This window comes from Arachis ipaensis, chromosome B05, assembly GCF_000816755.2.
Source record: "Arachis ipaensis cultivar K30076 chromosome B05, Araip1.1, whole genome shotgun sequence".
NCBI classification, from domain to species: domain Eukaryota; kingdom Viridiplantae; phylum Streptophyta; class Magnoliopsida; order Fabales; family Fabaceae; genus Arachis; species Arachis ipaensis.
The window spans coordinates 27,661,360-27,671,620 of record NC_029789.2 but is presented as its reverse complement, the minus strand read 5'-3'; positions in this window follow the sequence as shown (position 1 = coordinate 27,671,620).

Sequence of the window (10,261 nt, the reverse complement as noted above, 5' to 3'; positions counted from 1 at the left end):
CTCTTCCCTCATTTCTTTTTACTTTTCATTCATCTATTATTTAAGTGATCCTTAAATTAGTATATTTCAACATAAACAGCGATATTTTTTGTTAATAAAATATAATAAACAGAAGTATAACAGTAAATTAAAAAGAATTGTTATCTAGAATCAATTTCTCCCTCTATCAATCTTTAAAATAATAAAAAAAACTAGTTTCATATGTTAATTTCAATTTAAAATATTTTTTTTAATTTTGCTTCACACATTTTATTTTTAAATTATATAATTCTCTTTCTATAAACGAAATCAAATATTATTTTATTAAAAAACTATTTCCATATATTCATTTATTTTGTTTTCGGTTTTTTTACTGATCACATACCTAAAAAAAATTCTTTTTCTGTACAAAAATTTTAACAGATCAGATATATTTTACAAATAAAAAAGACTACAATATTCATTCCTCACTAAATAACTCAACATAAAGTCTAATAAAAAAAAAATTTCACCCATTAAATGCCAAAAAGCCCAATAACTAACATACCGTCATTAAACAATAATTAAACTCTCCTAATTAACTCACTCCAGACAAACCCCTTAGCTTGTCATTCACTGGTAGCAGACAATGTCTGCGCGTGTAGTCACGCAAACCTATGTGTCAACCAATGAGCTACATCACGCAATTTTCTTACCTGAGGAAAAAATATCACTTATATGCTGAAGAAACGTGGAGAAATTTTGTAGTGAACACGTGTTGGCTGGTTCTCTAAAAAACAGCAATTCTAACTAGAGATAGAAGCTGCAGCGTGTGACACATAAAAAAGATTAATTAGATAAGAATGATTTTGTGATAATGATTAGGATTAAAATTTTGAGTTTTTTTTTATTAGGCTCAGTAATATTTTTTGTAGTTGGATTATTTTTGTAAAACAAATGGATTGAGATAGTGTTGTAACAAATAAAAAGATGCTTCCTCTATCAAAATATTTGTATAGCTTAATATGTGCTTTTTTTTTTTTACATAACGTGCTTACTTCTTTATTTTTTTGGGACATCTTTATTTTTCGAACATCTTTAATTTAAATATAAAAATAATATGCTTATTTTTTAATTTAAAGGCTTAGTTTATTAAAATTAAATAATATTGTTAATTTAAATTACATCCATTTAAATTTTAAATTAATTTTTCTATAAATATCAATTATTAAAGTTAGATTAATTAAAAAATAAAAACAAAAATAATTATTACCTATGATGCATGAACACTGACACGGACACGGGACACGACACGACATGGGACACGACACGACACGGAACACGCCGACACGCGAATTTTAAATCTTATATGACACAGGGACACGCATACATATAAAATATAAAGCATTTTTTAGATAAATCGTAATGATATTTTGATATTTTATTGATATTAAAATATATATTAAATTTTTAAATTATTTTTAATATCTTATTTTAATTATATCAAGTATTTAAAATATTTTTTGCTTTAATAAATAATAATATATACTATATCTAAATTTATTTTAAGAATACATGTTAAGAATAAGACTGGACACACTGACACGTGATGATATTTAGGTGTGATCAGACGTGTCCGGAGAAGAATTTTTTATTTTTTATAAGACACGATTGGATACAGCAGACACGCATGTCGAATGAGTGTCGATGAGTGTTATCTTCGAAATGTTTCCGACACGCGGACACGACAACTCAACAAAGTGTCCGTGCTTCATAGATTATTACCCATTCCACCCAACCCAATTCACTGGCTTCACCATAACTTTTAGACTGCATTTGAAGAAAAAATTGAAATTGAAATATTAACTTTGTGTGATGTATTTGGTGTAAAATATAGTTATATCTTAGTTAATATTTTATTTAGTTCAAAATAAATATACATATAAAATGAGAATACTTATTAAAATATTTTTAATTATTAAAAAATTATTATTAAAATTTTAATTTTTTCTCAAAAAGTTTAAAATATTTTTAGTTATTAAAAAATATTATTCAAATTTTAATTTTTTTCTCAAAAACTTTAATTTCTGTATCTTAATTTTTTAAAAATATTAAAGTGATTACAATTTTATGTCTTAATTAAAATTTTAGTTTTAATCTCTAATCACTAAATGTAATATTGAGTTTAATCTCTCAAATTTCAATTCCAATCCCTATCAATATATTTTTAATAGTACTCATGTCAATGCTTAGGTCACTCTCAATGTTAGTCATTTTTTTTTTCTTCTGCCTCCTAAGTCGGTCTCTAGTATATATAACAAAAGGAAACAAATTCCTTTTCCCATATTACATGGTCCAATTAACTATGCCTAATATCAACATGCTAGTTTTCTCTCTCTCAAACGGAATATTTTCAAAAACCTGTTCCTCCACCGTTAGGCCACACACAATACAAAAATAACCCCTTAAAAAATTCCAAGCACACCATTACAACCAAAAATACCCATAACCTACAAAAAAATCCAATTCAAAAACATAACTATCATTAATAATTTAATATAAGCTTATGACCTACGTGATTATCCCAACTCACCTAAATGCTTCTCTGCAACCACTGCAGCGGAAGAATTTTTGTCTGCGCGTGCACTCCCAACATCAATACGCGTTCATTAGATGATGCCACCAGCTCAGTTTATCACCTGCTGAAATATAAAGGCTTCAGCACGGTAGCAACGGCCTTTGCAAAATGTGACCACAAATCAATTGCCAAGTGTGTCTTGTGTTGTGCCTTACATATCCTACGGGATTTTTTTTTCATTTATAAAATAAAAAAAATTATTATTTTTTCCAACATGATATTTGGACTTTAATTTCCTAAATACGGTTTTTTCTTTTTTTGGCAAGTTCGCCTAATCCCCAGCGAACTCTATAAATTTTATAGAGTTCGCCTAACCCCGACGAACTCGCTTGTAAGTTTTTTCAATTCTGCTTTTTAATCCATTATCATCATCTCCAAACAATATATAGGAATACACAAAAATACACCGACAACAAGCATGACTTCTTCAAGAATTTTTTTAATTATAAATTAAGAAAATAAACCATATTTAACAATGACAACCATTGTTATCGTCTCTAAAAATACATAAATACTTTTTCATCATTCTTAGTTGGTTTAATGAACATCTACTTACATTTTAATTAAAATAATTCTTTCTTTAAATTAATGTTATAATTTTTTAATTATTTAAAATCTTAAATCTTATCAATTTTCAAATTATCAAAATTACACTGACTCTGAACAACATGCTGAATTCTATTTATAATTTTCCTAAGTTTTTTTTGTTACATATTTTCTTTTCTTTTTTTTTTTTGTATTGTGTTATATATTTTCCTTGTTAAGTTAACAATTGCTAGCAACTACCATTGTATTTTTGTTTTCTACTTTTAAAATTAAGAATCTTTTTCACCAAAAATTTTTTTCTCTATCCAACTCACAAAAACTTTAACTCTTAATTTTAACGATCAAAAAACCGAATCAAAGAGCCCATCCCACAACATAACAAAACCTATATATTGGGCCTACACAAAAAACCCCAACATCATAATCATCATCATTAGGGATAAATAACTCTAACCAAATTAATCCCCTTCTGTGACACGGACTGCATATCCTTTGACTCCACAGTCTATACCTCCATTTCAGGAACAACGTTACACATTTCGTAAATATAGCTCCTCCACGTCGTTTCAGCCGTTGAAGAAGAATAACTTCTTCATCATGGTAGCATTGGCCATTTTTAAATACTAGACTAAAAGTTTGACTAGACTCTAATTTGCTTTCTGTTGTGATTTGAAATGAGAAAACCTAAAAAAAAAAAAAATACAATTTAGGACGAAGTTGAGAATCACACGCACTAGAATGGGTGAGCAATTTTGAATAATTATTAATCAATGATTAGGAAAGCATAATTGTGATTAACTATCTGCAAAGGAAGATGATTGAATGGCAAAGAAGAGGAGAAAGAACAATTCAACAGCTCACACAGATATAGAATTCTGGATCTCCTGTATTGCTCGTTGATAAAAGTTAGGACAAAGTAAGATCCGGTGGCAGTGACAATGGCAGTGACAATGAGAGAGTGCCAGAGTGGTGTTAATGGCCAAAATTTTAATGGGTGCTAGGTAGGGGTGGGGTTGGAGTGTGTATTAATGATGGTAAAAGTAGGATACAAGTAATTTAAAAAAATTGAATAATTTGTTAATCAAGTCAACTTAAAATTTAATATTTTGATATTTTTATCACACAAAACTCATCTTTTATAGATAAAATATTAATTTTATTTTTTCATGAATAATTTTGTCGGCTTTCTAACTATCATAGATAAAAATAGTGGTTTTTCCATAAAATATTACTTATACTCCTAATGAATCTTAATGAAAATGCACTAACGTTCTCTTCTCCCTTAGCTTTTATATATTTTAATTATATTTTTTAATAAAAGAATTACAATACGTTCCTATCAAATTTATAATTTATTTTCACAAATTGACAATACGCCTCTAACAGTCAATATACGTTCTTGTGAATTACACTTTTAAAAAATATTTCTCCCCTATACACCTTTGACGAATTTCTTATAGAAAAATATAAAAAAATTTCTCCTAACAATTCATCGCTTACAAATTGTGTGTCATAAAATGCTTCAGAAATTTATTAATTACTAAATCACTCAATATATAATTGATTCACTAACAGTAAAATAATATGTAAAAGAAGTAGCCGACAGCTAGATCCGTAAAATAACGGGAATAGATGTTTCGCTCGTGACAAAAGTGCAAAACTAACTCACAGAGTCATAATGTCATATGGCGCACCAAACCACGTGCACAAGTCAGAAATAAACCAACAAGTCCAATTAGTACACACCTGACCAATAAATATATGACATCATCTGTTACATCAGCGCAAGGCTTCAACTCACGTCATCAAATTTCTGTTGTTTACGTCGGCCAACATACGTGATACGTCCCTACATGGTCTTTCACTTTGAATCGTTTTTAGTTTTTGACTTTTTTCATTTCAGAGTAAAACAACCTCAATTAGTCACTAAAATCTACGTGAAAACGTCATCAGATACATCACTACGACAATACAAATTTGGATAATTAATTAATTATCTCGTCCGTGACTTTCTGTAAGAAGAAAAAGAAATTGTGTTTAAGTTAATCTTTGCCAAAGTAATGAAAGTATCCTATTTCCGAATGATGATAGTTTCCTCATCAATTAGTAAAACAAATAAATAAATTATAGTAAATAATATTTAAAATTAGTCATTGACAACAATATTTTTTCAAAATTTAAACAGCAAAAATATTTTCAAAAAATTTAGAAATCATAACAATATTCTAATATTAAGTCTGTCTTAGCTTTTTATTTATTTAGGTCTGGACACTTTTTCTTGTATTTTTAGATATTTTGATGTAATTTTTTATTTGTTGAGAATATTTTTTTAGCAATTAAATTTTTTGAAAACATTTTTAATAGTTTACTCAAAAAATAACTCAATTCTTAATTCTTGTTAATTATATAAATTTCTTTAATTTCTCTCTTTTTTCATCGTAAGACACATATTATAAAAACACTTATTATTTTGGGTATGTAGTGATTGTTATATTGTTTGTTGCACATATTGTGGGCCGTTGCCATTGAAACGGGCAATTTAACTAGCTACCTAATCAATTTATTGTTGATGGCCTTCTTCATTTTTTTTTATATATTTTCTTAATATTTATATATACTAGTTTTTATTTAAAAACAAAAAATACCGTTCCTATTATTTCCCACATATATTCCGTTAATAATTAAAGAAAACTTTTTCAGTTAAATTTAGAACGCTTTTTTGGAAGTCATTATCCGCTATCTATGTTAACCAGTCGGCAGGCGGCAGCCGCACTTCTTTTTTTTTTTTCCTTTTCTTTTTCTTTTTCATGCAAAATTGCAAATGTTGTGATTCCTTTAGAACTGATCGACCTCTTGATATATTTTTTCCGCCAAAGATACACACAGAGATTAAAAAGATCAGTGTTTTAATTTATCTTAGAAACGAACTTTGGTTATTAATTGAGCAGTATACATCATTTTCTTATGGTAGAGGTTTTCTTTCAGAGCAGTCTACATCATATTTATATAGTTAGTTCTAGATTTATCAGGAAAAAAGTATTTATTATCTGCATACACAAATCATTTTTGTGATTTATGAAATATTTTTCTTTTTTTTTTTTGGTTTTATTTTGTTTACAAATAATTCATAATTTTTAGGGTTAAGTACGATTTTGGTCCCTAACGTAGAGGCTAAAAATTTATTTTGTTCCCGACTTTTTTTCGCTACAAAATGGTTCCAAAAATTTCAGTTTGTTTTAAAATCGTCCTTTTTACCAATTTTATTTTTTTATTACCAAATTATCCCTTATTAAAAAATTATAAAATAAAATAAATAAAAAAAGAAAGAAAGGCCATGAGAGGGGAGAAAGAACGGGGAAAGGGGACGCGAGAAACGGGAGGGGGAGGGAAGAAGGGTGGAGGGAAGCTGCACCGCCGCACCGTCACATCGCTGCACTGTCGCCTGTGATTTGCCATTACTCTGCTTACCGTTTCGCCCTTTTTGCTTCTGCTTCGGCTTCGGCTTCTGCTTCTGCTTCCGATTCTGGTTCTGTATCTGGATCTACTTCTTCTACATCTGCATTTGCATCTGGATCTGCTTCTTCTTCTGCTTCTGCATCTGTTTTTGCTTCTGCTTTGTTTTTGCTTTACTTTAACTTCTGATTCTGTTTTTGATTTTGATTTTGATTTGTTATTTTTTCTAATTTCATTGTTGTTATGTGTTAATTTTGTTGTTGAATTTAATGTTGTTAATTTCTGTATTTGAATAATCTTGAATCTGATTATTGGGATTTGGTGATGGTGGTGGTTCTGCTACCAGTGGATTTTGGGGAAGAAGGGGGGAAGGGTATTTTCGTTCGAAGGACGATTTTAAAATAAACTGAAACCTTTGGGACCATTTTGTAGCAAAAAAAAGGCAGAAGATGAAATAAATTTTCAGCCTCTACGTTAGGACCAAAATTGTACTTAACCCTAATTTTTATCTAGTGGCATATGACTTATTTGCACCCTTACATTATTAACTAACTTTTTTATCTACTGAATTAATAATGTCCGAGCTTTATATTTTAATATGTGTAGCATTAATTTTTCATGATGAATTAAATTCAAAATAATTTTGACAAAAATCATATACAGGCGCGAAGAACGAGGCAACGAGTAACGTTCTCTTGGAACTGACGAAACCTGCACGCACGTAAGGGGCACATCCCTATCACGAGCGGCCGACTACGTGGGAACCCAACCAAGGAGAATGTAGAATGGAATACGCCAGCAACGGTGCTAACGACCATAGCTGGCGCATTGGGGGCACTGTTACGGCCCAGTCCAGTTGGCCCAATACCCGTATCCGAGTGGCGGACCGACTCGGCGGTCTCACGTGATCCGAACTGGGAGGCAATCCGAATGTCACCTCTCCTCTCACGAGGCATCTGACAGCTAGGAAGGAAGGAAGCTACTTGGAAGGTGGGTCTGCCCTTGTAGGACCCATCCACATACATACTATATAAGGGAGGGCCCGACCCCTCCCCCAGGTACGAAACCTATCCTTTACCCTACCAACCGCATTGTACGAATGCTGACTTGAACTTCGGAGTCCTTTTTCAGGTGGCTCCCCATTCCGCATCGCCAATCCGGGAAGACCTCAAGCCCCGACCTCCTCCTCTACCCGCTGGTCCAGGAGATCTTGACGCGAAAAGGTGATCCGAATCCAGCTTCCCCATCATCCCTAAGTATTTGACACATCCGACCCGTTCAGGAGCTGAGGGGACGAACATTGTCTCTGTCTGTGGGGACCGCTGGCATTAATGGACTTCCTGTTGGGGTCGGTTGAGGGGCAAGAAGGAGGTGAGGTGCGCGAGGAAGAGGGCGCTCACCGTACGAGCTGGGCGGCCTCCCTAGCATCCTCTCGCGAGCGCACGAGATCCCCCTCTCACAGGAACGAACCCCCTCCCGCTCTCGTGAAAGGCATCCTTTCGGGGGAACGGGGGGCGACAGCGCGAGAATTATGTAGGAGCTGCATCACCGGGTGCAAAATCTCGAGAGGGAGCTCGCGGCCAGGGACCGTTACCGACCTAGCCCTCACACCCGATCTCCTCCGCCAAGGGTGGAACCCCGGGGGAGAAGTCCCAAGAGGAATGAACATTCCAAGCGTAGAACGGTTGCTCGGTCTCCCCCAGCCCATGCTGAGTCAGACGGCCAAGGCGAAAGCAGGGAAATACCGATAAGACGACAAGACCCCATAATCTAGACTCGACCCTTCGCGACTCATGCTGAGGCAGAAGACCGAGAAGAGAGCAGAGAGAGGCCGAGAAGGTGATGAAACCCTATAATCTTGGGAGCAACCCCTTTTCACCACTCTATTCTTGAGGTCCGGTTGCCGAAGCACTTCGATAAGCTAACGGACATGAGATATGATGGAACCCAAGACCCTCAAGAACACCTAAGGGCCTTTGAGGCCAGGATGAACCTCGAGGGTGTGGGCGATGAGGTAAGGTGTTGCGCTTTCCCCGTAACCCTGGCAAGACCGGCAATTCGATGGTTCAATGCGCTACCGCAAGGGTCCGTGACGACCTTCTCGGACATAACGCGTAGCTTTCTTTCACAATTCACCACACGTATCGCCAAAGCCAAGCAGCCAATCAACCTCTAGGTGTAACACAAAGAAACGAGGAGCCTACCAGGAAGTACCTTGACAGGTTCAACGACGAGTGTCTGGAGATCGATGGTCTGACCGACTCGGTGGCCAGCCTATGTCTGATGAACGGGCTGTCGAACGAAGACTTCAGGAAATACCTCACCACCAAGTCTGTGTGGACCATGCAGGAGATCCAGAGCATTGCAAAAAGAGTACATCAGTGACGAGGAGGTGAGCCAGATCATGGCAGCCAATAAACGGCAACCGGCCCAACCCATTCCCCGTCAGCCCGGGCACGGCGAGAGGCTGAAGGAACCCTCCAAGGACGGAGGACCAGCTAAGCCTTTCAAGCCATTCCTCCGGATTGGAAAGTTTACGAACTATACCCCTCTAACAATTCCGATCGTCGGTGGACAAGGGCATCTTGTCGAAGCCCCGACAACTCAAGGACAGAACGGGCGAGAACAAGAGCCTGTACTGTGACTACCATAAAGGCTTCGGCCACAAAACCCAGAACTGCTTTGATTTAAAGGATGGTTTGGAACAAGCCATTCGCAAAGGTAAACTAGTAGAGTTCTCACAATTCATACGGGAACCCAGGAGGAGAGAGCACGAACGCTCTGAAGAGAACAAGGGCCGAGCCGTGAGGCTGAGAGAGGAGCCCAACGAGGACAATGACCGCGGCCTTACTGTCATTAACGTTGTGGTTGGAAAGGACGCACCCCCAGGTCAAAGTCCGCAGCAAAGAAGGACGCTAAGATCTTGGCCGTGTTGTCAAGCAGCCAGGGGACCTCACCCAAGGAAGCTCCAAGGATATCATTTGGGCCAGAGGACAAGTGGTTCCATGACGTCTCGGAGAATTCCCCCCATGGTGATCACGGCAAGAGTCGGAACAGGCCTGGTCGAACGAATCCTCGTTGACACCGGCGCCGAATCCAATATTATGTTCAGGAACGTCTTCAATGCCCTGGGGCTCCGAGAAAACGACCTAAAAACACATCAGCAAAGAGTGATCGGCCTAGGGGACAACTTCATAAAACCCGACAGGGTAGTCTCCCTCCCGGTTTGTATAGGAAAAGGGCAAGGAAAGAGGTCAGTAATGGCAGAGTTTGTCATACTAAGTGACTCAACGGCCTACAATATCATCCTGGGGAGGAAAACAATCAATGAATTCTCTGCTGTGGTATGCACTAAGCTTTTGGTAATGAAATTTGTTGCTGATGATGGATCGGTGGAATCCCTTAGGGGGGACATAGAAACGGCGGTTGCGTGCGACAACGCCAGCCTCTCCCTAAGGAAGAAATCGAAAGAAGCAGCTGGGGTTTTCCTAGCCAATTTAGATGCTAGGATTGATGACAAACGAGGCCCGAACCCGAGGGAGATCTGGAGAAGTTCAGGGTAGGAGACGCAAAAGGGAAATTTACATTTGTAAATAGGAACCTCCCCTACAACCTGAAGGAGCCCCTCATGAATTCCATAAGGGCAAACAATGACCTGTTCGCCTG